General features: G+C 34.6%; 1 long non-coding RNA gene across 1 annotated transcript; it reads left to right on the forward strand.

The window, feature by feature from the left end:
* Positions 1-856: 856 nt before the first annotated feature.
* On the forward strand, positions 857-2,060 carry LOC131073694 (uncharacterized). Its single transcript, XR_009112944.2, has 2 exons — positions 857-1,094; positions 1,259-2,060. It is a non-coding gene; the product is annotated as an uncharacterized LOC131073694 (long non-coding RNA).
* The last annotated feature ends 5,429 nt before the right edge of the window (positions 2,061-7,489 follow it).

Raw genomic sequence — 7,489 nt, forward strand, 5'->3', positions numbered from 1 at the left:
AAAATTCCTTCTTTCAAAGCTTATTGGAAAATAAAAAGGAAAAGAATCAGGAAGGACATGGATATTTAGAAGAGGCTGGAGAATATGACTATGCAATTACGATTTTAAACTCAGCCACACGTAGGAGGCACTTTGGTGGATATAATTGATTAGTTGTATGATTAATAACTTGAATATTTAATCGATTAACTAATTAAAAAATGTATAATATAATAGAAAAGGAATTCTCCTTGATTGCTTAAACCTTGTTTGAAATACAATCCAATATATATTGTGGATAAATTATAACTAGGAATGCTTATCTCTTTTCATGTATAGTTGAAGAAGCTAGAAGAACTATTAAGACTCCCAATTTGGATCATTACATCTATTATTAGACTTCTAGAAACCCATTAAGTTAAAATAATCTACAGCAACATTCCATTTGTGAAAAATATAAACAAAGAAGATGACTTAATTCATATACACAATCAGATTACTCAATCATGCAACCAGTTAAATGATTAGTGGATTCAGTTAACTCCTAGTTTAGATCTACTTAATTCATCACTCATTCATGCAACCCGTTAAGTTAATAGTACATTCAGTTAACTCGTACTTAATTCATCACTCATTCATGCAACCGGTTAAGTTAATAGTACATTCAGTTAACTCCTACTTAATTCAGTTAATAGTACATTCAGTTAACTCCTAGTTTAGATCTACTTAATTCATCACTCATTCATGCAACCGGTTAAGTTAATAGTACATTCAGTTAACTCCTACTTAATTCATTCATACAATCAGATCATTCAGGCATGCAACCAATCTCCCAAATTTAGCCTTCAAATCCAGTTAAATTGTACGATTGGGGGTGAGAGTTGAAGGAGGAGGGCGAGGTGGAAGAGAAGAAGAAGAAGAAAATGAAGGTTTGCGATGGAGGTTAAGAGAGCGATATACTGAGAAATGCGGACAGCAGAAGAAATATTATAAGCAATTATAATATTTCTTCTGCTTCTCGTATTTCTTAGTATATTGCTCTTGAAGGAGGACGAGCTTCTTGATTGACTGAGTGCATTGAACAAGAACAATACCAAGAATGAAAGTGATTTTCAGTAGGAGATAATCCTGTTGCCTCCTTTTATATTTGTGAATTAATCACATTTCCCCTTTTGTTTGACAGGCATTAATCTTGTTGTTTAAGTCGACCGTTTCATTGGCAATACAGCAAAAAGGCAGTCAACTTATTACATAGATTGTGTTGTGGTATCCTAAGCAGGATTCAATGCTTTCTTGATCGATCGGCAAGAGAAGAAAAGTATTAAGGTGCAAGACAAGAAAGGATCGGTGGTGCAAGACAAGAAAGGATCGGAGGTGCAAGAGAATAATCCACATCTTTGTGGTGGATTACAATGGATCCGAAAGAATGGCTGTCTTCGTCCGTTTTCTGATTTTTCCCGGTGCTTTTTAGAGGGAGTTTGTGGGTGAGAGAGAATCCATTTTGAAATTGAGAGAGAAGGCGGGCGAAAGTGGTGGATCAGTTTGAAAAAGAAGTCGTCTCTGAGGAGGAAAAATTGAGAGGGATTTTCGATTCAATGGATCCGAATGAATGGCTGTCGCCGTCCGTTTGTGGGCAAGTGCAAATTCGTTTGGAGTTTAGCTCTCCCGGCGGGGTCCACCAGAGAGCATCCATTGCCGGGCGTGTTGGTAGGAGGGAAAGAGAGAGGGGTGATGTGGTATGATAAATCTGAGGCGGAATTGATGGAGGAGGAAATAAAGAACAATATGGTCCGCGGCATATTTGGTTTTACAGATGGTTTGGTAGGATAAGGTAAAGAAAAAGGCTGCAAGGTGGATCAACGCTCTCCACGTATTGTGAGGACTAAGGAGAACGATTAGCAGTAGATTTGAGGAGCATCTAAGGGGGACATCCAGGGTACGCATAAACATGTAAAATGTAGCATTCCAAGCATGTGGGAATCAAATGGGTGTGCTCTGAAACCATTTTCTTTCATTAGAAACTACACTTGGGATGGAGGCCATGTTTATCACATAATGCATCCGGAATTTGAAGGCATTAATTTGAGTTTTTTTTGTTTATCAATTGATTGTCTATTTGTGTACAATTCTTGGTGAAAAAATCTAAAGATTTAGTTTTGTATTCAAAAAGATTTTATATTATTTGTTACAACATGAAAGATAAGAATTCATTATTTCTAAGTTTGTTTTTAATGCAAATTGGTGTTATTGATATATATTTTGTTTTTAAAATTTGTTCCACGTCTCTTTCTTTCTATTTATTGCAATAGAATCATAATTATTGATGCTTATTTCTTATGTCATTGTAAAGATTCTAATAATATTACAATGTGAATCGTAATATTGTTCCCACTTTTCAAATTTCTTTGTTGTCTATTAATGCAATTACTATATCAAAGGATGAATTGTGTTTTGTATTTACATATATAGCATGGTGTTCTTGCAAGAGAATGTTTTATTGAATTGCTCATTTGGACATGTCTCCGATTTCATAAATGAAGGCATGTTACAATTTATTATGAACATGAACTTGATCAAATTTGAATGGTAAAACTATTGGGAAATTGTGAGATAAATCCACTACAATGAAATCCGATTTGATATCATGTAGATTTCAAAATTAAGTTGTATATAAATACAAAATAATCTAAACTTGAATGTGATAACAAATATTCAATCTCTTACTATTGTACATATTTGTTGGAACTGGTCTCTTTGCACCTTGTCGTGTAAGGGGTCAAACTGAGTTTCAAAATCTGGTGTTAATTGTCACAACGGCGACAGGGGTTTTAATGGGATCTGTAACTGGTGTCCTCCAAGGTTAGGTGAATGTTGGAGTTCCCAATCCAACTTACAATGCAAAAAAGAGAGGAGAAGCTAACTCGAAAGATGGTGGGGGCCCGAATATGGGGTTTCAAGTGGACCCAAGTGATGGGACCCCTAAGGCGGGTTTTGAAAGTTGTCCCTAGAAAAATGGGGAGTCAAGGGATCACCAACCTAACCATAAGATCACGGGTGCGACGGAGCGTGCCTTCCTTTGTAGAGTCATGGGTAATCGGTGAGCCTCATTATTCAGAGTCAAACCTACTGGCAAGTCTTCCTTTCCCCTTTGTTTTTGTTATCTCTGATAAGGACAACATAAAGGTAGCTCTTACGATCTGGCATTGGGTGATTGATCATAACATTGCTTCGATGGAGTTGTCCCTTGTTGGTAATTTTTCTAGTCAAAGACCTAAGAGAGAGGAGGAAAACTTTTATTAGATATGCAAGCTGAGATGGCATCTACTCACCTCTACCAATGACAATTCAAGGTCAACTAGTTTAGATTTATTGAACCTAACTCCTACAAATAAGGAAATTGGCATGTGGAATTACATTTAATATGATGTTACAACTGATTTTTTATTGGTCCTTTTCATGAAAGGATGTGTATCCAAGTTTGTGGAATTTTCTCATTGGTTGATATCAAATGAAGTGGTGGTTGTTATAACTACCTTTCCTGAGGCTTTGATTGTTTAATCTTGGCCAATGATTTTGAATCAATCTAATATCTTCATTTATAACTCAAGGTCTATAATAGGCTTGGCCCTTTAATTTGTAAAGGTTAATAGAAGAATAGAAAAGAATAGACTTAGAAGTTAGAAAGAGGAAGAGGGCATTAGAAATTGTTGCTAAGACTGTGTTGAAATAAACATATAGTTAAAGCTCAAAGATTTTAATAGAGAAATGTAGATATATTTGACGAATTCCTTGGTTCATACCATTTGTACTTTGCTCATTGCAAATTGCAGTATATGGTTAGTCTAAACCTCATTTTGGCAATAATTTGATTGTGAATATTTATTTGGATTGTGCTAGCATTGGGTATTTGGATAGATTTTTACAATATAATAATCTTTCACTACCTTTCGAGAATGGATTAGCTTTGTGAAGTTGTTACGGCGAAGAAAATATTGATTTAAAGAATTCATTTATCTAAAGTACTATCCATTATCATCATTGTCCCTAGGTCTTAGATGAGATTCCCTCAATACTTATCTTTTTTATATTTGTTTGGTAAAGGTTCAAGTTAGTTTAAGAAGAATAGGATCATTAAATTTATATATCGGATGTTCAAGTTCCAATTTCTTTGTAAAAGTTAAAAGAGTAAGTTCCTTTGTGATACTAGAAAAATCACAACATTTCACATAGGCTATCTATTGCAGGTCAAGACTTGACTTTAGAGAACCTTGGAGTTACTATAATTGATCACACTGTTTAGCATTTGCTTTTGCTTATTCAACAGAGGATAGAATACTTAGTATTTTATTCTATGTTGGAGAGTGCCACAAAACATGGATCACCACATAGTGGATTAGAGATGAGGATATGAAAAATATAGACAAAGTTTGAAAGTAAAATTTGACGCATTGATATACTCTAGAAGTCATTGGAGATCCAACTTATTAAAATAGATTTTTCCTTGAAGAAATTTGAAGTGCACTAGAATTGGCTAAACCACTCCCAAAATGAATCAATAGAATTAATTATGATTCCTAGAACTCAATGTCAATAATTGAACTCCAATTTGACAAGGGTTTTGCTTTCCAAAAAAGTTTTTCCTTGAGAATTATTGAAAGTCCAAGAAATGGACATTACATTGTGGACTTGAATATGCTAATATGACCCCTTGGCCATCCTTGGGATGTTAGGGCATTAATGGTCATGCAGGAGACATTCCAACTTTGTGAGGGTATCTTAGGGATGGCCCTTTCTTGGACATTAGTGCCAAGGATGGTGGGAAGACATTTTGTCCCCATCTCACTTTCTATGAGTTTTATAGGATGTGAACATGCTAGGCTCAAGGTTGGGGATGCATCTCCATGGACCCCTAATACATCACCATTGCTAATCAGTTCATTGAGTAAGACTGATTGCTACATTGTGGATGAGAGAAATAAGTTTTTATTTATTATTTTTAGGGTGATACACTCTAATCAAGGTTAATAAAATTTCTTTCCTTATCATTAATTACATCTTGCAGCCACTTGTTTGAATTTCCTTACTTGTATTTGTCAATTATTAAATGAAATAATCTTTAGTTACGTAATCATGAGTGAAACACCTCCAAGGACAGACCATTAACTTCTTTTGTTTCAATACTTGCGAAGGTTTGGGATTGTCTAAATGGATGGCCTTTATTTGTTTGTGCTATACTAGTATTGGTCAATAGAAACAAATGGTAATCCATTGAGAGTCTAACACAACCACATTGAATAAGTAGAACTATTAAATGCAAGTATTCTCATGGAGAATCCCTCCATAATTCAAATAAATTAATCTGCTTTACATAAGAATAACTTATATGTGTCTCCTATAAGCACTCATACTTGTAATCTAAATATGAAATTCTTTTTATTTTCAAACTAGATAGAGGATTTATGTAAATCTAACAAGGTGTGTTTTTCTTTCCCTTGTTAGTTTAAATTTCCCATGTCCATAATATAAATAATAAAAATATAGAGAAAGAATATGTCTGATGAAAAGCTTGATAAAAGATCATAAATCTCATTTTCTCATTATGAAACTGAAATATTCTTTTGTTTTTTTTTATTATTTTTATCTACCAACTATAGCCTAAAGGATTGAAATTGCATTTCACACCTCTTGATATTTCCTTTTTATTGTGTCATCCTTACAATTACTATTTCATTTCCAAGTTCATCTTGTTTTTTTCCAACAGTCTTAGATTATTTTTTAGGACTATTAATGTGTGAATATTTAGTTTGTAGTGTCATAAAATTGCGACCCTAGCAATTTTCGGCTGCATTAGGGTCCTCATGATAAAAGGCTTGTGAAGTATCTGCATAAATTTTAAAGTGAAAGATGAACCGCTATAGAAAGAAGAGCTAATGATTTTACCAGTATGGGTAAAATTTTCTATCAAAGGGGATTGTACAATTGAAAGTGAAAATGATCCTTTTACAAACTATTATCGAAGATAAAAAATAATCCAACAACCAGTGTATATACTCAGAATAAAGATTTCCAGCAGGGCAATTATTTTACCAAGTGAGAAGTTTTAAAAAATTGCCAAATAAATGCAAAACCATGCACAGGCTAAAAAAAAAAGAGACTTAGAAATTACCAAGCAAATGCGCATGCCATGGTAGACATATGCGCAAAATCTGAAGGTACGCGAAGGTATAAAAGGCATAGGCATAAAGCCTTTATCCCACATTGGTAGTGAGATGGAACTCTGTATTATTTAAATACAAATATCCTTTGTAGCCAAAAGAAAAGAGGCTTTTGGCAAGTAAGAAGGCTCAATGCCCAGTGGACCCCACACACACATGCACGCGCATCTTGAGGCAACTAAATTTTATGACAAAAATAGAGGTTAGCAGGTGTGCAAGTTAGATTATCCAACAATGGTCATTGATCCGTAAAGGGAACTTGCTCGCCAGTTACCCATCATAGATCAACGACAAGGCGGGCCCAGTTCTAGTGGTGGGTTTGACAGTGCTGAATTGGCGGATGAGGTCGCAAATAGGTGGATCTGTGAGCAAACCAGAGGCTGACACGTGGCGGAGAAGAGAGTAGAAAATCAAGATTAAATATATAGTCAGACTATAGTGTTAAACTTCAAAAATTTAAATGTTTGGCTGCATTCGAGATTAATTCACTGGAGGAGTATTTTTTAAGCAAATATAGGCATATTATATGTCATTGGAAAGCTCTCGGAATAGAACGAGGAGTGTGTTTCTGCCATCAGTTTTAACACATGTCAAATATTTTGAGAGCAGTTTCCACGGGAATGATGCAAAAAATATTTCGAGTAGGGGAAAGAGGACACTTGGCAATTTGTGATGCAAATCTGGTTTTTTCCCTCTTCTTCATGTTCTCAGTTCTACCCAATGGAGAGGGGGCCCCGAGTTTTAAAAAAATTTCTCCAAAAAAGAGAAATTCAAAATTGCAAGTTCCAGTGTTTGCATTTTTCATTTTTTGCAAATGACAGTGTGTTTCTTTTGGGTTTCCAGTGTTGTCTTTGTTGTAGGTTTTGTTTTAGTTTGCAAGTTTACACATATGCAAGGCATGTGTGAGTTTCCACAAAATTGCCTCCAAAATGGCATTTGAATTTATACAGTTTCAGATTATCAAGGATAATTTGAGGTGTGTCTTTCAGTCTTCTTTCAAAGTGTAATGTTTGTTTTTTGGGTATTCTTCTAGGAAGGATTTAAATCCTGAAACCCAGGATTAATCATTTTAAATGTGTATATTAGATATGTAAGTATGATTTTGTGACAAAGCAGAGGATTGTATTAATGTAATGCATTAATACTTGAAAATTTAATGTTGAAAGTAGCTTGCAGCTGAGATTTCTCTTCCAATTTTATGCATGACTCTGTGGCAAGGATAAGACGTTGGTCTTTTGTAATGTTGAAGGATTGTCAAAACATCAATTTTAGAATCAAATCAGAATATCTTTATT

Source organism: Cryptomeria japonica, chromosome 9 (genome assembly GCF_030272615.1).
Source record: "Cryptomeria japonica chromosome 9, Sugi_1.0, whole genome shotgun sequence".
NCBI lineage: Eukaryota > Viridiplantae > Streptophyta > Pinopsida > Cupressales > Cupressaceae > Cryptomeria > Cryptomeria japonica.